This window comes from Sus scrofa, chromosome 5 (genome assembly GCF_054392235.1).
Source record: "Sus scrofa isolate SSC_HxYL_T2T_F1_AM1 chromosome 5, Sscrofa_HxYL_maternal_Yorkshire_Landrace_v2.0, whole genome shotgun sequence".
Taxonomy (NCBI): Eukaryota; Metazoa; Chordata; class Mammalia; order Artiodactyla; family Suidae; genus Sus; species Sus scrofa.
The window spans coordinates 38345153-38367840 of record NC_139387.1 but is presented as its reverse complement, the minus strand read 5'-3'; the positions used below and the strand labels follow the sequence as shown (position 1 = coordinate 38367840).

The 22688-nt window shown below is 40.2% G+C and overlaps 1 long non-coding RNA gene across 50 annotated transcripts in view; it reads left to right on the top strand.

Annotated features, from left to right (window-relative positions):
* Positions 1-567: 567 nt before the first annotated feature.
* LOC102168027 (uncharacterized) overlaps positions 568-22688 on the top strand; it is a 204251-nt gene continuing 182130 nt past the window's right edge. For 35 of the 50 annotated variants that reach the window (XR_014803627.1, XR_014803602.1, XR_014803606.1 and 32 more), the window contains exons 1-2: positions 568-637; positions 1060-1129. This is a non-coding gene — a long non-coding RNA (uncharacterized LOC102168027). The remainder of the gene's footprint in view (positions 638-1059; positions 1130-22688) is intronic. The other 15 variants (XR_014803622.1, XR_014803626.1, XR_014803620.1 and 12 more) reach the window with 1 other exon arrangement.

The following is a 22688-nucleotide window of genomic DNA, read 5'->3' as shown; positions in this document are numbered from 1 at the left end:
AGCGCCGTCTAAAGTGGGCCCGGGCTCCTTGGCCAAGCCGCTGCCGCCTTCTCCTCTTCCCCAGGAAGCAGGGCGTCGGAGGCTCCTCCGCGCTGGCGGGAGCCCGGGGGACAGGAGTCTGAGGGAAGCCCCAACGCCAGCAGAAGGGACCGGGCCTAGGATCCAGAGCTGCAGCTGCAACGACCCGACTACAGCGACGCTTTACGTCCCGTCCACCACCCTACCCATACACACCCCCTCCCTCCCTCCACCGCCGCCACCCCCCCTCCCCGCCCGCTCCGCTCTCCCTCTCTCGATTGGAGCCGAGACAAAAGCAACGGGAAGCGGCGGGCCGGGACGCTGCCTGCGGACCCCAGGCGCGACCGGCCTGGCCCCGAGACATTCCCTCGCCTTGCGGGGGCCCCGAATCCGCCGCCCCAGCCGCGCGCCCCGCTGCCAGACTTCCGAAAATTTGCCAAAAACTCACCGCATGAATTTTCTTGTCCCGCGGATCCAAGATGGCGACGTATCCACCGCGGAGGCTGCTGGGAGCAAGACCTTTACTCTCTGACCCCCGCCGTGACCCTCGTCGTTCCGGCTTCCCTCTAGGCGGCGGCGGAAGGTGGGAGCGGCGACTGCTGGCGGGACAGAGTTGGGGGTGGGTAGACCTCTTCCCGCGCGTTCGAGAAGGGGTGGGAGAGAGAGGCGCTTTCTCCTTCACCTTCCTCTCCGCGGCCTCCACCGACTCGCTTACCGAGTCACGGGGAGGCCCGTAGCCTCTCCGCAGCCGCTACAACTAACAGGGTCTCTGTGGCCTCTACAGTTCCCTAGGGCCGAGTTGCTTCGCACCGGTCACGGGCCCTAGGTCCGAGGCGGATCGCAGGGTCCAGGGGCGGGGAATGGTGAGGTGGCGTGGGTCCGCCTCCACACACACACACACCGCCCCCCCCGCCCGGGACGCGGAACGTGTTTGTGTCTGTGTTCGTGTCGGACACCCTGCCTTCCCCCGTCAGCCTCTTGGCGAGCCCCTCTGACAACTGCCACCTGAAATCTGATCGCTGTCCCTTTTTCTTCCCTTAGCCCCCGAAACCTCCGGTGTTTATACACGCACTTCCAGGGACCGCAGCACGTCACCAAAGCCTCTTGAGAAGTGAGTTCCTCTCAGCCAACACCGTTGGTATTTTCTACTCACCAACCCTCCCCCCTTTTTTTCTTTTTAACTTGTTGGATGTAAGCATATTGGGAAGCAGGTTTTTAAAGGACTCTTGGGTGAGTTTTGCTGAGTTAGGTTTATAGCACTTTTCTCACTCCCACCCACCAATACCCACGTAAGCTGGAGTGACTGGGCTATGAGCAAGACCGTTTGAGATAATGGTGGTTTGCGTGGTAACTTAAGGAGAGTGAAGTATGTGCTTCCCAGAAAAATAATTGTCACTCAAAGTGAAATTTATTTTCTTTGGGATAATAAATCTTTCTTTATTCCTTCGTGTATTGGTCAGCTATCGCCTTTTTACTCGACATTTTTGGACTTAAAAAGAGCCTCTGCATGTGTGTTCAGGAATGGTGTAATTTCATAAAATGAGAATTGTTACTTCCTTTCTATTTGAGTAATAGAATTTACTAATGTACAGTTCATTTGAAGTAAATAAAATTTATACTTCCCTTGTTTGTTTCTTTCATAAAATTACCCTTTCCTTCCAAAAGCTCACTGTAGTCCAATTTAAAATTTATCACTGAAGGGCAGAGGGCATCTGTCAGTCATAAATAGCAAGAAAAATAAGCATACTATGAAATAATAGGTGACTTTGTGGTGTTTGGAGTACAGAGTATTTTGTTTATTAGTAGATATTGTGTGAATTTATTTAAACTCCAGATGAAGCTGATGTAGCCAGTAGAAAATATTTTGCATGATGATTCCTTTCATTAAACATTCTGCCTCACTGTGCTTTTTTACTTCAGGAAAATTCAAGGAGGAGCAACACTGCTTTAGGTCCTTCCCTCTCTTTCCCCCAACTGTCTGTTCCTGCCGCTTCAGCTTTCTCTTCTACTATGTAAGATGATGTGTAAAAAGACTGAATATACCTCTAAGTATATATAATACATGTAGGTATATGAATACATGTATCTATGTATTATTGAGCATTTTAGCTGTTAATACCTTGAAAGTTTAACTATTAATATTTGGAATTGTAAGAGGAAATGCTAAAAATGCTATATACATGTATATATACACACACACTATATATATATGGCAACATCAAGTAATACCATTCTGATCTTATGGTTTGAGTTATATAAAGCATAGGACTTTGTTAAAGCCAAAAGATGACCCTTATTCTTACCATCTGTTATTGTTTTCTTGAGAAGGCTATTTGTTTAGGATAAATTTACTTTAAGCCTCGTTGAAGAACAAGTTTTACATTATCCTGTTACTGGTGTCCAGTCTTTTATAAATTTGTAAAATTTGTTTAATACCTACCTTAGAGGTAGGTTCTAGATATTGAATAAGCCAACACTTGTTAAAGGCTTATGTTTATGGCTTTCTAATAAGCACTCTTAAGTAATACATTTTTAATTCTTTTTTTTTTGTCTTTTTTTTGTTTTTTTTTTTTGCCGTTTCTTTGGCCACTCCCATGGCATATGGAGGTTCCCAGGCTAGGGGTCTAATTGGAGCTGTAGCTGCCAGCCTACGCCAGAGCCAGAGCAACGCAGGATCCGAGCCGCATCTGCGACGTACACCACAGCTCACAGCAATGCCAGATCCTTAACCCACTGAGCAAGGGCAGGGATCAAACCCGCAACCTCATGGTTCCTAGTCGGATTCGTTAACCACTGCGCCATGACGGGAACTCCAGTAATACATTTTTTAAATTGTCCTTTTATATCCAAAAGTTTGTCTTTATTGCCAACATTGATCAAATATGCCCATTCGGTAGGTTGGGGTCTTTTGCTAACTATTCAGTTTGATAGATTGTCTTACTTTTAATTGAAAAACATTCCATACTGAGTGTGTGTTTTTTGTGTTGTTGAAATATATATAAGGTGCGTCTTATAGAAAAATCACCCATTTAGATTGAGAAAGAAATTTGTCATTAAGGGAAGAATGAGTTTGTATACACCCAGTTGTAGAAAAGGGAGGCCTCCCATTTTTTAAAAGGTGTAGACAGTACTGAAAATCTTACCATGGCAAGGAATAAAAAGGACAGGCATCTTAAAATTAACATGTGCTGAAACGAATATTTGAATCCAAACTGTCTTCCTCATTTCCATAAACAGTACCACCAATACTTCACTCACTTGTGTGGACACAAAAGTAGAAATCATCTGTGATTCCTCACACACTAGGTCCAACTCATCAGCCAGTACCATCAGCTCTTCCTTATATGTATTTTGAGTTCAGCAATTTCTCATCACCTTTTATGCTACCACCCTGTCCAGGCTACCATCATCACCCACCCAGCAATATCCAATATCCATGCTATCTCTGCTTCCACTTTTCCCTGCTTCCCTTTAAACCATTTTCTACACACCAGCCAGAGTGGTCATTTAAAGAAAATGATTAGGTTGTGTTGCTTACTTGTTTAAAAGTCTCTAATGGCAACAACAACAAAAGACAAAAAGACAAAAAAAAAAAAAAAAAAAAAAGGAGTTCCCGTCGTGGCGCAGTGGTTAAGGAATCCGACTAGGAACCATGAGGTTGCGGGTTCGGTCCCTGCCCTTGCTCAGTGGGTTAACGATCCGGCGTTGCCGTGAGCTGTGGTGTAGGTTGCAGACGCGGCTTGGATCCTGCGTTGCTGTGGCTCTAGCGTAGGCCGGTGGCTACAGCTCCGATTCAGCCCCTAGCCTGGGAACCTCCATATGCCGCGGGAGTGGCCCAAGAAATAGCAACAACAACAACAAAAGACAAAAAGACAAAAAAAAAAAAAAAAAAAAAAAAGTCTCTAATGGTTTCCTTGAAATAGAATAAAATCCAATTTTTTTTACCATGTCCTATAAAACTGCATAATTTGGCTCCTACCTACCTCTTCAACCTCATCTTATTCTCACCCTTCTTATTATCTCCTTTCTGTTTCTGTCACATACCAAGCTTTTCCCAGTCTGTAGCACAGACTATTAGGTGTCCCCTAAAATTCCTCTTTTTTTTTTTCCATAGTAGTGGATATGGACATGTGGCTGTCCAGAATAAAAACTGTTTTCCAGCTTCCCTGTAGCCATGTGGTAGTTCTGGCCAGTGGAATCGAAGTAGATATGTGGCTGTCTGCCAGAACCATCCGTAAAAGATAGCTGGTGCACACCTTTAGTCCTTTGCTTCTTTTCCTCTTATGTCGTACACCCTGAATATAGATGTGATGGCCTGGAATGCTAGCTGCCTTTTGGGTCATATGCAAGCTCCCCTATCCTAGGGATGGCAAAACCTCAAGCTGGTGAGAAGTTGGGTCCTTGAGACCTTTATGGAGTACGTATCAGCCCTATAGATTTTGATCTGTGGAAAATATAAACTTCCATCTTGCCAAAGCCACTATTTAGGATATCTTATTCTCAATTGAACTTAACTGATACTCCATCTCAGGACCTTTGCACTTGGGATTTTTTTTTTCTGCCTGGGATGTGCTTTCACTATGTCTGTGTAGCTAACTCATTCTCATCCTTCAGTTCTTAATTCAGATACCATTTCTGACTGGCCTTCCCTGGCCACCACATCTAAAGCAGCTCCTTTTCCCATTTATTCTCTCTTACATGACCCTCTGATTTTTTAAGAGCATTTATGATTGTATCCGTATCTTCTTTATTATTATCTCTTTCCTTTCACCCTACTAAAAATGTAAGCTCCATGAGAGCAGACTACACCTTTTTGTTGAGTGTTTTATCCCACACACATAGTATACATTAGATAAGAACTGTTGAATGAATGAGACAGTAAACCAATGAACCATTGAATGAATGAAATAGTAGATCTTTATTAGGTAGACTTTTCTTTTTTTTTTTTTTGCCATTTCTTGGGCCGCTCCCGCAGCATATGGAGGTTCCCAGACTAGGGGTCTAATCGGAGCTATAGCTGCCAGCCTATGCCAGAGCCACAGCAACGAGGGATCCGAGCCGCGTCTGCAACCTACACCACAGCTCACGGCAATGCCGGATCATTAACCCACTGAGCAAGGGCAGGGATCAAACCCGCAACCTCATGGTTCCTAGTCGGATTCGTTAACCACTGTGCCACGACGGCAACTCCCTAAAATTATTTTACATACACACCCATATATATGTACAAATACGGGAACTCCTATTAGGTAGACTTTTAAAAAACACATGTTTTTAATAATTTGGCAAGATTACAAAACTAAGAAGTGACAGAGTTAGGATTCAAATATAATGACCCCAAAAATCCATGTTCTGAAACACAAGATGCTCATAGAACTCGAAATTCCCGTTGTGGCACAGCAGCAACAAGTCTGACTAGGAACCAGGAGGTTGCGGGTTCGATCCCTGGCCTCGCTCAGTGGGTTAAAGATCCGGTGTTGCCGTGAGCTGTGGTGTAGGTTGCAGACACGGCTCCAATCTCGAGTTGCTGTGGCTGTGGAGTAGGCAGGCAGCTGTAGCTCTGATGAGACCTCTAGCCTGGTAACCTCCATATGCCATGAGTGAGCCCCTAAAAAGCAAAAAAAAAAAAAAAAAAAGTCATGAAATTCATGCATACTTCAGGCATACTGTGAAACTCATAATATTGTAAATGCTTGCTAGATTTTCCACTTCCACTAATCATTTATTCAGTGAGCAATTATTGAGCACATTTTCTGTGCCAGAAAATATGCTTGTTACTAGAAGTAAAGTCACTCATGTCATAAAATAAATAAATAAAAATGTCTTGAAAGGTTTCCTTCAATATATAATGTGTAAAATCCAAGCTAGGAAGCAAATAGGCAAAATAACACTATACTAATGAAATATGCCTAACTTTGAGCCCTTGATGATAAAGATATATAACTTACTCTGAGAAATCAGCAAGTTTATTATAGGGGGAAAAAAAAAGACTTAATTGACAAGGAAAACTGAGAAATGAAAAAGCACTGCCAAGTAATATCTAGGGCAGAAATTCCCACTATACTGTGATCTGATTTATTATGTAATTTACTGGACCTCAGATTCTTTGTCTAAAATACATGTAAGAATCTTAAGCTTTGAATGGTAATATAAAAATTCAGTAGTATGTCCAACTTATGACATGACATGTTACACATTAATTTGGTCTTCAGGTGTTACTTTAGCAAGTAATTACGTCTTGATACTGCTGGAAGGGGTTCAGAGAAACAGGGTTTCTTGTACTGCTAAGAGTATAAATTGGCACATTTCTAGAATGGAGTTTGGCAGTATGTATCAAAAGCCTTGAGCATATACATTTGATTCTGCAGTTCCTCTTCTAGAAATGTATCATAGGTAATAAGGATATGCATAACAATTTAATTGCAAGAGTGCTCCTTACCCCATTGTTTATTAGGATACTGGTTACATAAATTAAGCTACATCCATACAGCAGAACAATATTCAGCCATTAAAAATGGTGTGGAAGAAATTTTTTTATTATTCAATGAATTTATTACATTTATAGTTGTGCAATGATCATCACAATACAATTTTATAGGATTTCCATCCCACATCCTCAGCGCATCTCCCCACCCCCACAAACCATAAATTTGTCTCCTTTGGAAACCATGAATTTTTCAGTCTATGAGTCAGCATCTGTTCTGCTGTTCATTGTGTCCTTTTTTCAGATTCCACATATCAGTGATAGCATTTGATGTTGGTGTCTCATTGTATGGTTGCCTTCACTCAGCATGATAATTTCTAGGTCCTTCCATGTTGCTAAAAATGCTGGTATTTCGTTCCTTTTAATGGCTGAGTCATATTCCATTGTGTATATGTACCACATCTTCCTGATCCACTCCTCTGTTGATGGACATTTAGCTTGTTTCCATGTCTTGGCTATTGCAAATCGTGCTGCAATGAACATAGGAGTACTTGTGTCTTTTTGAGTCATGATTTTCTCTGAATAGATGCCCAGGAGTGGGATTGCTGGATCAAATGGTAGTTCTATGTTTCATTTTTCTGAGGCATCTCCATCCTGTTTTCCACAGTGGTTACACCAATTTACAATCTCACCAACAGTGTACTAGGGTTTCTTTTTCTCCACACCCTCTCCAGCACTTATTGTTTGTAGACTTTTTGATGCTGGCCATTCTGGCTGGTGTAAGGTGGTACCTCATAGTGGTTTGGATTTGCATTTCTCTAATGATGGGTAATGTTGAACATCTCTTCTTGTGTCTTTTGGCCATCCGTATGTCTTCTTTGGAGAATTGTCTGTTTAGATCTTCTGCCCATTTTTTGATGGGGTTGTTTGGGTTTTTTTGATGTTCATCAGTAGGAGTTGTTTATAAATTTTGGAGAGTAACCCCTCATCAGTTGAGTCATTTGCAAAGCTTTTCTCCCATTCTGTGGGTTGTGTTTTGTTTTTTTTGTCTTTTTGCCTTTACGTGAGCCACTCCCGTGGCATATGGAGGTTCCCAGGCTAGGGGTCTAATCGGAGCTGTAGCTGCCAGCCTAGGCCAGAGCCACAGCAACTCGGGATCCGAGCCGCATCTGCAATCTACACCACAGCTCACGGCAACGCCGGATCCTTAACCCACTGAGCAAGGGCAGGGACCGAACCCGCCACCTCATGGTTCCTAGTCGGATTCGTTAACCACTGCGCCACGACGGGAACTCCTGTGGGTTGTCTTTTTGTTTTGTTTAGGGTTTCCTTTGCTGTGGAGAAACTTTTAAGTTTAAGTCCCATTTGTTAATTTTTGTTTTTACTGACATCACGCTAAGAGATGGATCTGAGAAGATGTTGCTGACATTTATGTCGGAAAGTGTTTGGCCTATGTTTTCCTCTAAGAGTTTTATAGTGTCTGGTCTTATATCTAGGTCTTTAATCCATTTTGAGTTTATTTTTTTGTATGGTGTTAGGACTGTTCTAATTTCATTCTTTTCCGTGTGGCAGTCCAGTTTTCCCAGCACCACGTATTGAACAGGATGTGGAAGAAACTTTATTGACATATTAACTGTGAAGAGAAAGTTTTAAAATATAATTCCAATTTTGTAAAAACTTATAAGTCTCATAAGGGTCTCTTAGGGTATGTGCAAGGTATTAATTCCTTCCTGCAGAAGTAACTATTAAAATTATTTTTCATTATTTTGTATTTCATAGTTTTTTCAATTTTCATAGAATAATTTTTTTGTAGCAATAACTTCAAAGTCTGTCTTTATCTCTAAAGAAAAAGTGGATAATTTGGAGAAATAGTATCATATACTCAGTTGACACACCTGATAAGCTTTATCCTTCCTTCTTCCCATATCCCACAACTAATTACCAACACTTATATGTTTTGCCTTCTCAATATGTCTAGGATCTGCACTTACCTCTCCATTCCTACAGCCATTCTCTTAATCATTACCTCATAATCTCTTTTTTTTTTTGTGCCATTTTTTTTTTTGTGCCATTCTTTTTTTGCCATTTCTTGGGCCGCTCCCGCGGCATATGGAGGTTCCCAGGCTAGGGGTCTAATCGGAGCTGTAGCTGCCAGCCTACACCAGAGCCACAGCAACGCGGGATCCAAGCCACGTCTGCAACCTACACCACAGCTCATGGCAACGCCAGATCCTTAACCCACTGAGCAAGGGCAGGGACCGAACCCGCAACCTCATGGTTCCTAGTCGGATTCGTTAACCACTGCGCCACGACGGGAACTCCTCTCCTCTGAATTTTGAAAGAGATTTTTTTTAAACTGGCCTTTCTTTGCAAACAAATCAACTGATGAGGGATTAATTTCCAAAATTTATAAACACTTCCTACTGCTCAGTACCAAAAAAACAAAAACTCTCTCCAGTATTCCAGACTACCACCAGATTCTCCAGCACACACATTAGGAGACCCCTCTGCGTAAAATCTTTATACTAATGCCTCATCCACTGCAAGATAAAAGTGCAAACTCCTTTCCATGAAGCATAAAGCCCTTCATGTTATAACACCTTCATACATTTGCAGGCTTAGGTCCTACTTGTGGTTATATCCTAATACTGTGTGCTGTTTTATACCTCAAACCTTGCAGTTTTCTTCCCTTTGCCTTGAGTGACCTCCTGCTCCCACTAAAATGTCTTAAATTTTTCTTTTGTCTCCTATGCTGGTTTTTAAAATATGTCCACAAATTCTTTGCTATTTCATTCTTCAGGTGGAACTACTTAATTCATCTCCCTTTGTGTGGGTTGAACTTTGTGACTTTCTTCTAATAAATAGAATAAGATAGGTGTGACTGTGACTCTTTGACTAGGTCACAAAAGGAATTGAGACGAATTCTTCATATATAGTCTCTTTGAGTCACTCTGAGGGAAATCAGCTGCCATGTCATAGGACCTGAGCAGCCTATAGGGAAACCTGTGTGCCAAGGAAATGAAATCTAACAGCCAAAAAGGAATCAAAGCCTGCCAACAACTGTGTGAGTGAGCTTAGAAGCAAATCCATAGGCCATCTTGAGATGACTCCAGGCCCATCCAACAGCTTAACTACAACCATATAAGAGATCTTGAGCCAGAACCACCTACAGAAGCCCCCCTTGAATCAGATAAGATTTTGTCTTAAGCTGCTACAGTTTGGGCTTTTTTTTTTTCTTTTTGGTCTTTTTGCCATTTTCTAGGGCCACACCCGTGGTATGTGGAGGTTCCCAGGCTAGGGGTCGAATCGGAGCTTTAGCCACTGGCCTAAGCCAGAGCCACAGCAGCACGGGATCTAAGCCACGTCTGCAACCTACACCACAGCTCACAGCAACACCGGATCCTTAACCCACTGAGCAAGGCCAGGGATCGAACCCGCAACCTCATGGTTCTTAGTCGGATTCGTTAACCACTGAGCCACAATGGGAACTCCTAGGCTAATTTATTATACAGTAATAGTAATAGGCCTTCCTTCAAGACTCATCTTGCCTGAAATTTTTCTGACCCCACTTTTTTCATTTTACCTTCCTAGGGAAGTGAGTTTTGCCCTACTAGATATGAGCTTCTTAAGGGCAGGAAATATGTCTCAGGAGTTCCTACTGTGGCTCAGCGTGTGAAGAACCCAACTAGTATCCATGAAGATGCGAGTTCAATCTCTGGCCTTGTTCAGAGGGTAAGGATTCGGTGTTGCTGCACGCTGTGGCATAGATCGCAGATGCAGCTTGGATCCAGCATTGCTGTGGCATAGGCTACAGCTCCAATTTGACGCCTAGCCTGGGAACTTCAGTATGTAGCAAGTGCAGCCCTAAAAAGGAGAAAGAAAAGAAATATATCTCATTTATCTTTTCCCCTTCATTTCTACCACAGTATTGGCAAATATTAAGTCCTCAAAAATATTTTGCCAAGAGGGAAAAATTCTTTGATCAGTTGTAAACAACTTTAGGGTAGAGACCATGTGTTTTTATCTATCATTTTATCCTCCGTCACACAGAATAGGAAACTAGATAAGCAAATGCTCCAGGGAGACCTATGTGATAAGGTTAGACCTAAGTGTTTTATATATCAACAGATACTTTTTAGCACTAATATGCCCAGCTCTGTACTAAAAAGACTCATGAGTAACAGGATTTAATTAGAGAAAAATATAATTAGGAAATAGTAGCAGCAGCAACAGATATGGCAAACACTTGGGCTCACTACATATAAGACACTGTTTTAAACATTTTACCTATATTTACTTACAAAGCCCTTACATCTACCTTATGTGTTAGGAATTGCTAAAATCTGTAGTACAAACTATAAATTCTTTGCTAGATCAGAAAAGGGAAGTGAGATAAGACTGGTGCGTCAGGGATAACTTCAAGTGGCTGTTCAGGTTCCATGTTCAGTAGCATAGTTTGGTTTTTGTTTTGTTTTGTTTTGTTTTGTCTTTTTCTAGGGCCGCACATGCAGCATATGGAGGTTCCCAGTCTGAGAGTCTAATCGGAGCTGTAGCCACCAGCCTAAGCCAGAGCCACAGCAACGCTGGATCTGAGCTACCTCTGCGACCTGCACCACAGCTCATGGCAACGCTGGATCCCTATCCCACTGAGCAAGGGCAGGGATCGAACCTGAAACCTCATGGTTCCTAGTCGGATTCATTAACCACTGCGCCACAAAGGGAACTCCTCAATAACATAGTTTTAGTAGATGTGGATGAAAGCAAGAGACATTTTCAATGAGGGGAATAACATGGGAAAAGGCAGAAAAGTATTAGTTTGCTAGGGCTGCCATAATAGCTATCACTCGGACTGTACACAGTATTCGGACTGGATGGCTTAAACAAACAAATTCATTTCCTCACAGTTCTGGAGGCTAGAAGTCCAAGTCCTTGGTGTCTTCAAGCCTCTGTCTTTGGCTTATAGATATCTGTTTCACGTTCATGTGGTATTCTCCTGTAGGTGAGTCTGTCTCCACATTTCCCTTTTTTATAAGAACATCCATCAAATTGGATTAGGTCACATGACCTCATTTAACCTTAATTACCTTTGTAAATGTCACATCTCCAAATACAGTCACATTCTGAGTTGCTGGGGATAAATACCTTATAAATGGGGGGCGGATGAGGGAGACTCAGTTCAGGCCAATTGAAAAGCAGAAATGAGCATGGGCCAGATACTAAAACTGGCGTAGGATGAGGGGTGGTGTGGCTGGGGAGGTGGAATTTAGGTAGAATAAGGTTGCAGGATGTGGTAGTATTTTAGATGCCAGGCAGAGGAATTGATATGGATGGCTTTTAATAAGACTGCTAATCAATCCATCCAAGGTTTAGTGAGCAATTAAAAAAAAAAGTTAAATAGAATCCTTTGTAGTACTTGTTTTATCATACTAATTTTATCACCTAACATCACTTCTCATATCTTGCCAAGATAATTAAATTATCTGTGAATCATCTCAAAACTCATGATGAAAGTTTTTACCCCTTCAAATCAATTTTATATGTTTCTTTTGCATGATGTTTCCCCACATGATGCAAAAGAATCAATTAAATGCAGTTGGCCCTTGAGTGACATGAGTTTTAATTGTGCAGGTCCACTTATATGAGGATCTTTCTCTTTTTCAATAAATACTACAGGGTGCAGAACTGTGGATCTAGAGGGCCAACCGTAAGTGACCCTTGGGATTTCTCTTGTAGGGGGAGGTGGTTCCCTTAACACCTGTGTTATTCAGGGGTTAACAGTCCTTTTTACTCTGAGTGCTCAACTACATCAACTTTGATGAATGTTTAAGCTGCTTCCTCAATAAAAAGATCAATTATTCTGTGTATGAATTATAAGGTATCTTCCACTTATAAAATTCCTCCCCTCACAGTTACCAGATTCAGAGATCATATAGTAGTAAATCATTTTAAGACTCACATATGATCAGCCATTTTTGCTGGCAGTGAAAAAATAACTGAAATCTGTTTAAAAGGGAAATATGGATTAAATACTGAATTGATAGGGATGAAAATAATTTATATCACACAATAGGTCAATGAAAGAATTATCTGTACTTGTTAAATAGTAATAGCCTTCGTGATAGCCATTCAAATGCTGTGTATTAACCTCTTTTACTCTCTGATTGCTAATAAACCTTATAGCACACAGTGCGTAAAATAAACCCCTTACAGAGTGAATGTATAACGCATGCTGCAGGGTACAAGAAGTGAGCTAAAAATAAGCATATACACCTACATCAGGCCAACACAGTACTGAATACTGGAAACATTGTCATAATACAGGGGCAAAAATTTTAAGAAATACAGTTCAAACATTGTCATAATACAGGGGCAAAAATTTTAAGACATACATATAAATTGTAACACTTGTTTGTAACCATCCAATATTACAGTGTTTGATAATAGTCAAAATCTGGCACAAAAAAATTGTACACATTTGTTCAGTACACATTAGAAACAGCAGCTTTTGAAATCAAAAGTAAGGATTGTGTTTCATAAAGATCCTTCTGTGGATTATCTGGTTAAACATGAATGGTTAATTTAGTTCATAAAGGCTCCATTATAATAATCCTTGAGGACACATGATACCGTTTCATTGAAACAAACAAAACAAGGAGTTCCCATCGTAGCTCAGTGGTTAACAAATCCAACTAGGAACCATGAGGTTGCAGGTTCGATCCCTGGCCTTACTCAGTGGGTTAAGGAACCAGTGTTGCCGTGAGCTATGGTGTAGGTCGCAGATGTGGCTTGGATCCTGAGTTGCTGTGGCTCTGGCGTAGGCGGGTGGCTGCGGCTCTGATTGGACCCCTAGCCTGGGAATCTCTGTATGCTGCATGTGCAGCCCTAGAAAAGACAAAAGAAAAAAAAGAAACAAACAAAACAATTATCATAGGTCTATGCAGTAAGAGTAACAAATATTTCACTAATGCATATACCAAGATGCCTAAAGTTACCACGATTTAAGAAAAGTCAGCAACAGGTTAAATATACTGGTGTTCAACTCTGAAATCTTTCAAAATATAAAGGAAATAAATTCTTTAGCTTGCCTATCCAGTCTGTGGCAAATTCAGTAGAACTAATAAAAAGTTTTATTGGATCACCAGGTTCAGGTTCTATGCATATTTTTAGAAACTGCTTAGATTAATAATAGCAAAAGATCTATAACAAAATTAAAAAAAAAAAAACAGCATAATGTACTTTAAATGAAGCATTCACCATTCTAAAATGAGAGTCATAATGGTAAATGACCAGCATCTCTTAATAGTACTCTCATTTTGGGGAGGGGGACATGTTCTGTTGTGCATGATGATCTTCCATACAGGTTGAGGTTACTGTTTACAGGTATTTTATAATGCTTGAGAATCTTTATTAAACTATGTTTTGTTTAATCTTATAATGACAACAATGACACTGTATCAAACATAAAATGAAACATTTTATCTTCAACCTGTCACCTGTGCATGTCATGCAATATTTAATGCTTAAAAATACCAAATGACAATGAAAATAAAGTCTTATAGATTATAGTCTTATAGAGTTTGTCATATAAGAATTTCTCCTAAATTGTGTGTTTCCAAAACTTTGCATTATTTTCATGGCATTTTTCCTGAACTTTTTATAAGTTTTCTATATCCTTTTTGAATTGTTTTCCAGATATGAACATAAAAGTATGGTTTTAGCATAACCATTTTTGAGAATAACAGAATAAATGTTTCCTGTCAATATGATGTTGTGTTCTGGTGGTATCCATTTATCACTCATTATTGAGATGTTACTGAATCTCAATTTTTGTGCCCCACATTGTGTTTTATTGTCATTTAGTTCTCAAGGAAGCTGTGTCATGTAGGTATAATAGTGTATTTTTCCCCCTTTTTCTTGTATGTCATGTGTATGTAGCAGATCCCCAGTTTAAAGTTGTGAGCCACAGCAGAAATGAATCTGACTAGTATCCATAAGTTTAATCCCTGGCCTCACTCAGGGGGTTAAGGATCCAGCATTGCCATGAGCCGTGGTGTAGGTGGCAGATATGGCTCAGATCTGGTGTTGCTGTGGCTGTGGTGTAGGCCGGCAGCTACAGCTCTGATGCGACCCCTAGCCTTGGAACCTCCATATGCCTCGGGTGCAGCCCTAAAAAGCAAAAAAAAAACTTGTGAGCCATAGTTTGCCTTTCAGTTATCCTGTTCTTATATTGAATTTCTCTCTATTTATTACTCATCCCCTTTGGAATTGATCAAAGCAATATTCAAGCCACTTATATTCTCAACCAAACATTATAAAGATATTATTACTCTGTGGTGCTTTTTTGGGTCACTGTCAGCCTGAAAGTAAGAGCCAGGTTAATGAGGTAACCAGTGAGAAGAATATAAAATCCTTGTTAACTAGAGAGTGGCTGCAACAAGCCAATCAGCACAAGGAAACTTCACACAACAGTAATTAGAGATAAAGTAGGAGGTCAGTATTGGCCTGATAATAATTAAAGCAAAAGTAGGAGGTCAGTATTGGCCTGATAATAATTAAAGCTATGACTTATTTTGGTATCTGCTAAATTGTAAGTATCATAAATTACATAGTTTTACTCAATCTGCATAACATGAGAGAGGTGGTATTTGCACTTTACAGATGAAGAAATGGAGGCTTTTAAGTGGCTCAAGAGAGGCCTTAGATTACACAGATTGTTTCTCACTTCAGAGCCTGTTCTCTTATTAATTTATATAATTTTTAAATATTGTGTGTAATATTTTTATATATCCATTTTTCTGGAGTGAAGGTTCATAGATTTCATAAGATTCTCTGAGGGGTCCCTAGAGAAAAACAAGTACAAGAACCACTAACACCCCTCACCGTGAGCCCATATTGTGAGGAAGAAAGTAACTCTGAGATAATTCAGCTGAGTTGTTGGCATGAATAAATGTGGAGAAGCTAGATACATCATTACATTTCTGGTTCAGCTAACATTCATTGAATTTCTATTTTGCACCAGTCACACAGATTATATAGTATTGTTTCTCAATCTTGCATAAATAGGAACACCTTGTAAGAATTGTATATACCCAGAAGTTCCCACTGAGTTAAGGATCCGGTGTTGCTACAGCTGCAGCTTAGGTCACAGCTGTGGCTCAGATTCTGTCCCTGGCCTGAGAATTTCCATATGCCTTGGGTGCAGCTAAAAAAAGAAAAAGAATTGTGTATACCCAGTGTGATAAATTATTTTTATTATATACTAGAAAACTTGGTATAAGCCCATGCTGATAGCTTGCTTTCTTGTTTTTAAAGGTCATAAATGACAAAATGTTGTTCCTCACAGTTCTGGAGCCTTAGAAATCCAAACTCAAGGTGCTGGCAGATATTGATTGATTGATTGATTGTGTTTTAGGGCCACACCCACAGCATGTGGAAGGTCCCAGGCTAGGGGTGGAATCAGAGCTACAGCTGCCCGCCTGCACCTCAGCCACAGCAACACAGGATCGAAGCCCAGTCTGTGACCTACACCACAGCTCACAGCAATGCCAGATCCCTGACCCATGAAGCGAGGTCAGGGATCAAACCCACATCCTCATGGATACTATTTGGATACGTTTCCACTGTGCCACAATGGGAACTTCCTGACAGATTTATTATTTATTTATTTATTTATTTGTCTTTTTGCCTTTTCTAGGGCTGCACTCACAGCATATGGAGGTTCCCAGGCTAGGGGTCGAATCAGAGCCATAGCCGCCAGCCTACGCCAGAACAACAGCAACACAGGATCTGAGCAGTGTCTGCAACCTACACCACAGCTCACGGCAATGCTGGATCCTTAACCCACTGAGCAAGGCCAGGGATCAAACCCAAAACCTCATGGTTCTTAGTTGGATTCGTTAACCACTGAGCCACGACGGAAACTCCTAGATTTTATTTTTGATGAGACCCTTCTTCCTAAAAGGCTGGCAGTCATTTCACTGTAACCTCATGTGGTGAAAAAGGCAAGGGAACTTTCTCAGGAATTCTCAAAAATTTTTTTAAATTTTTTGAAGTTTATTGAAGTATAGTTGATTTACAATGTTGAGATAATTTCTGCTGTTTAACAAAATGATTCAGTTATACATATATACACATCCATTCTTTTTCAGATTCTTTTCCCATATAGATTATCACAGAATAGTGGGTAGAGTTCCCTGTGGCTGATAGATTTTTTTATCTATTAATATGGAAAAAATAGAAATTAAACTGAAATATTTTACATTACATTAATTTTAATGTAACAAAGAATGTTGTCTTGTTGAAGCTTAGTCATCATTAGAAATTAATGCAGCACAGATTTGTTTTGAGATACCTATATTGCTGTGTGATAACTCAATTTTCCTGCCATTTTTCTCTATTATAATTTTTTGAAAATCTTTGTTCCAGAAGCTAGCAGTCACAGTTTTTGGCCTTTACCTGCCATGTATTCATCATTCATTTGTTTCTATTCTTTACTGTCTGTTGTCCAGGACAATTTTTTATGGCTTGGCTCTAACTTATAAACACAAACAAAAACATAGTATTCAAATCAGAGGCAAAAGAATTTATCTTCCTTGTGATCCAAAATATAGTTATTAATTTTTAAGTTATTTTTGAAATAAAATTTCAAAACTAAAGATTTCTGATGAGAAATCAGAGATATGCAAAAATATGTTAGTGAATCACCAGGGATTTGAGAAAGCAAAGGTTAAGAACTTGGGGCTGTAGAATAGCCCAGACCTGGAATTTTATCCAACCAAAACAAAGCAAGCTGAGTTCCCATTAACAAGATTCTTAACCTCTTTAAGCCTCAGTTTTGTTACCTGAAAATTGTATGTAGAAATAATACCATGCCTTTCAGGGTTATTAAAGTTTTTATGAGATGATCTCTGTAAATGCTTAGTGTAATACATGGAATGAACCAAACACTCAAAAGATAGTTGCTGTGATGATAATGGTAATATTTTAAAGTGAAATACCATACATAATCTAAGAATTTTAAAGAGAAACATAATTATTAAGGGAGCATCTGAAAGAGAAAAATGCAAGAAATGATAGACTATAAAAAGCCATTTAGGAGTTCCCATGGTGGTGCAGCAGAAACGAATCCAATGAGGAACCATGAGTTTTCGGGTTTGATCCCTGGCCTCGATCAATGGCTTAAGGATCCAGCGTTGCCACAAGCTGTGGCATAGGTCACAGACTCGGCTCGGATCTGACATTGCTGTGGCTGTGGCGTAGGCTGGTGCTGTAGCTCCAATTCAACCCCTAGCCTGGGAACCTCCAGATGCCACGAGTGGGGCCCTAAAAAGCAAAAAAAAAAAAAAAAAAGCCATTTAAAAAAACAACAGCACTGAAGTTCCCATTGTGGCTCAGCAGTAATGAACCTGACTAGTATCCTGAGGACACAGGTTCAATCCCTGGCCTCTCTCAGTGGGTTAAGGATCCAGCATTGCTGTGAGCTGTGGTATAGGTTGCAGACACAGCTCAGATCACATATTGCTGTGGCTGTAGCATAGGCCAGCAGCTACAGCTCCTATTTGACCCCTAGCTTGGGAACTTCGTATGTCAATGTGTGTGGCCCTAAGAAGACAAAAGTAAATAAATAAAATAAAAAATAATACAAACATGAATATGCTAGCTGGCTGGTAAATATTTTCTCTTAAGAAATAAAAATAGGGAGTTCCCATTGTGGCTCAGTGGATCAGGGACCCGATGCTGTCTCTGTGAGGATGCGGGTTTGCTCCCCAGCCTCCCTCAGTGGGTTAAGGATCCAGAGTTGCTGCAAGCTGCATTTTAGGTCACAGGTGTGGCTCGGATCCGGTGTTGCCAAGGCTGTGGCATAGGCCTCAGCTGCAGCTCCAATCTGACCCCTAGCCCAGGAACTTTTCCATGTGCCACAGGTATGGCCTTAAAAAGAAAAATAAATAAATAAACCAGGTAAGGAAGTGAAATATATTCTTAAATGATTACATTTCATAGCAAAAATTAGTTACTATGTTTTGTTTTGTTATTGTAAGAATACTTTTAATAATGCATTTTTTAAAATAAACTATTAACTGATCTTTTTTAATTCTTGTGATTATTCCTTCCATAGTTACTAACAGAATTTTAAAAGACCTATTGCTTTTTAAAGACTTTTTTTTACAAGAAGGTAGCTATTAAATATTTACAATAATTCTCAAATAACTTTACATTTTTAATGTGGTGCCCAACTCTATATGAAGTAGTTAGAACCTTTAGTTATAATCAAAGGTGCTTTAAAAACTCTACCTAGAAAGAGGTAAACACAGTGTTTCATAAAACCCTTTTATTGTGGTATGAGGGAAGTAGTTCCTCTTGGCTTCTAGATTTTACAAGTGCTACATCCACTGTACCTTTGGCGAAGGTGGACCTGAAGGGATATTATCCTCAAACCTCATCCCTTTAATGAAGCAGCCTAGGAGTTCTCGTCATGGCACAGTGGAAAGGAATCCGACTAGGAACTATGAGGTTGTGGGTTCGATCCCTGGCCTTGCTCAAAGGGTTAAGGATCCGGCGTTGCCATGAGCTGTGGTGTAGGTCGCAGATGTGGCTCGGATCCAGCGTTACTGTGGCTCTGGTGTAGGCCAGCGGCTACAGCTCCGATTAGACCCCTAGCCTGGGAACCTCCGTGTGCCATGGTTGTGGCCCTAAAAATACAAGGAAAAAAAAAAAAAAAGCAGCCTACAATTAGGCAATAACTTTTCATAAGCATAACTTACATAAGTGGGCACAGAACAGTAAAATGGAAAACCCAGAAAAACAGCCAATTTATCACTTATAAAAACTCAGCAGCTACCCTTGAGGAGATATTTGATAGTGTAGTACAAAAAGAAATCATAAAACATAAGACTTCTGATAGTAGGGAAGACTTTTTCTCGAAGCCTTATCCCCAAAACTAGTTTTTCCTGCTAAAAGCGAAGGAATCTTATTTAAAACAAAAACCTCTTAACTGTAGTAGCATAGGGAAGAGAAAGCTTTTATTCTGAATGAACCAACACCAGACATATTTATTATGCTTCTTTAACCACACAGCATTAAATGAGTAGTGTCAACAACCAGCCCTATTGCCACCACCACCACCACTCCTGTCCACTCTTAGTCAAAAAAATGGGAGATATAGAGAAGGCCTGTTAGAGAAAGCATTGTTCTTGGACAAGCTGTTTCAAATATGTAATTAAGTTGGAGGGTGCTTGAAGAGAATCACTTCTAAAGATTGGGTTTATAAAAGAAGGGGACATTTCTTTACTTTGTTGGATGTTTGCTTGGCCATGGGACTTGCTAATCTGAAGCTGAGTAAGGGAAAGAGAATGATAAACAGAGAGGCCAAGACCACAGGGAAGTAGTCTTTGTGCCCATCATTTAGTGAGGCATGAATAATGGGGTTCCCACGGATGGTGTGAATACCCTAGAGGGAAAACTGACCTTGAGTCATTTTGTCAGTATGAGGGCTGACTACAAGAGGGAAGCACTGCAGCAAGAGGAACAAAAGAGATCCTGTTAGCTGGAGCCAGATAACCACCATCAGGAAAACAGATAGTGGTAAACCCCTGTAGGTGCCCTCGAAGAAGCCTTACTGAAAGAATTCCTGCTGTGGTACAATGGGATTGGCGGCGTCTTGGAAGCACTGAGACTCAGGTTCAGTCCCTAGCATGGCACAGTGGCTTAAGGATCGGCGGTGCTGCAGCTGTGGCTTGGGTCTCAGCTGTGGCTCAGATCTGATCCCTGGCCCAGGAACTCCAGTAAGGAAGTGGTTACCCTTTTCTCTATCCCTTCCCTCTGCCACTAACCATGGGCACTAAGGCTGGAAGAGGGAGGAGAAGCAGGTGTCTGAGAGATTTTCCCCCATCCCCAAATACCAGAGCATTACCTACAGTGGGGATGGATAGGTGGGAGGAACAGGGGAAAAGAGTTTTGAACTAAGATGGAGTTTGCAGCTTTCAAGTTAAGACTGCCTTTTTTGTCTTTTTTTTTTTTTTTTTTTTTGTCTTTTGTCTTTTCAGGGCCACACCTGCTGCATATGCAAGTTCCCAGGCTAGGGGTCTGATTGGAGCTGTCGCTGCCGGCCTATGCTAGAGCCATAGCAACTCCAGATCCAAGCCACATCTACGACCTACACCACAGCTCAGGGCAACTCCAGATCCTTAACCCATTGAGTGAGGCCAGGAATTGAATCTGAAACCTCATGGTTCCTAGTTGGATTCGTTTCCGCTGTGCCATGGTGGGAACTCTAAGACTGGTTCCTTAATCTTAGATTGTGACTGCTCTGATAAAGTGGCTGAAAATCAGAGTATGTGTAGGATTATTAAAGGAGCCACCATTCTGAAAAAGCGAAGTTCTACCTGATGTTATTGGGAATAGTTATTGAAAAAAATAGGACATTTCTTGTCTATACTGTCAACGGTTCGAAACATTTTAGTAAAGAAGACAAAAATACTTAAAAACATTTATGCTTAAATTATCTAGTTCATTTCAAAGTGTGGTTTCCATAATTTATCAGTTTCTTTTGTGAACTTTATAAATTTCAGAAATTTAAAACATCTTTGCAAGTGTTTTAGAGGCATATCTGTAACTGACAGTTTTGGTGAAAATTCTGGGGCCCAGGCAAAGTAAACAACACCCTTTACGGAATAGTATTTTTATAAGTCCCCCTTTTTGCATTTGCTACCTGTTACAATGACAGGCAGCTGTGTCATTCAATCTTGACATTGTCTACGAGTCCAGATATTAAACAGAAAAGCAGAATTTAAGAGCAAAAGAGTCTGCACTACCTCTTTTCTTTCACATTGGCCTTAAGTTTTTAAATCAAACCAATTTCACAGAATTTTAGATGTCTTTGTTTATAATTCAATAAAGTTGTATTTTCACCCAGAAAAAAGAGTAAATCTAAAACTTTCATCTAATATGATTAAGGATTTAATCTTTCAGATTAATACTAAATTTAATTGATCTTTGGTGGAATAATATCTAGCATGTATTTACTCACACCTTTCAACCATCTCACTCAATATGAAATGAAGCATGAAGAACAATTGTTACTTTTTGTTTGTTTACTAGTGGGGTAATAATACAAGTGATTGCTGGGCAACTTTAGATTTGGAGACAAACAATTGGATCATTCTCATATGAAGAACAACATGAATGCATGCAAATTTCCAGTGCATTCAGTGCTGGCAAATATTTACTATGTGCCAGGCACTGATCCAAACACAGGGAAATAGAGCAGTAAGGAAGGCAGATAAGATCCCCATTTGCCTGGAGGAGATAGACAATAAACAAATAAATATTCAACATAACATTATGCAATGATAAGAATTATTGAGGAAATGAAGCAAGATAAGGGCTAGAGAGGGACAAAGGGATAGGGTGCTCTTTTAGATAAGGTGGTCAGTGACAACTTCTCCAAGGAGGTAACGTTTGAGCAAGAGATCTGCAGGAAATGAAGTTGCATCAAGTTTATTTGATAGACATGATTTAGGCTATGAATTTCATATCCTTTAGAGACAGATCTTTTTTTACTATTAACAACCCCATCCACGAAACACAGGTAACTTGCATTTACAAAAAATAGCATATTGCTATGTATAGTTATATCTTCATAGAAACTGTTTGATTTTGTTGTTGTTGTTGCTTCTGGTCTCATTCATTTCGTTCCACCTTAATTCAGCAGATCTTTATCGCATGATTGATATGTTCTGAGTTTTATTCTAGGCTTTTGCCATATGCTGGTGAATAAAACAGATAGAGATCCCTGATTATGTGGAGATTACATTATAACAGGAAAAGACAGTAAATAATAAACATGATAAATAAATTGTATACTGTGATAGAAAGTAATTTGTAATATAGGAGAAAAAGTAGACCAGAGACTGGGAGATTAGAAATACTGGGAGAAGGATAGGTTTCATTAGTAAGTAGCATAGTCAGGGTGGGTCATGATGAGTTTAGACCAGAGCCACCATCTAAAGAGATGAGGGGGTGAGTTAAGTGCCTATCTGAGGGAACAGCTTGACACATACATACATGACACACATACATATGCTTTTGCCTTCAAGGAAGTTACTGTCTTTTACTCAAGACTTTTTTTTTAGCTTATAAAAATAGAGTGGATATGATATCCCATCATTATATATACTGCTTGAGGGTATGAATGTTGTCATTTATTTAAAAGATAGCCACTATTATAGATAGATACATGGATAGATAA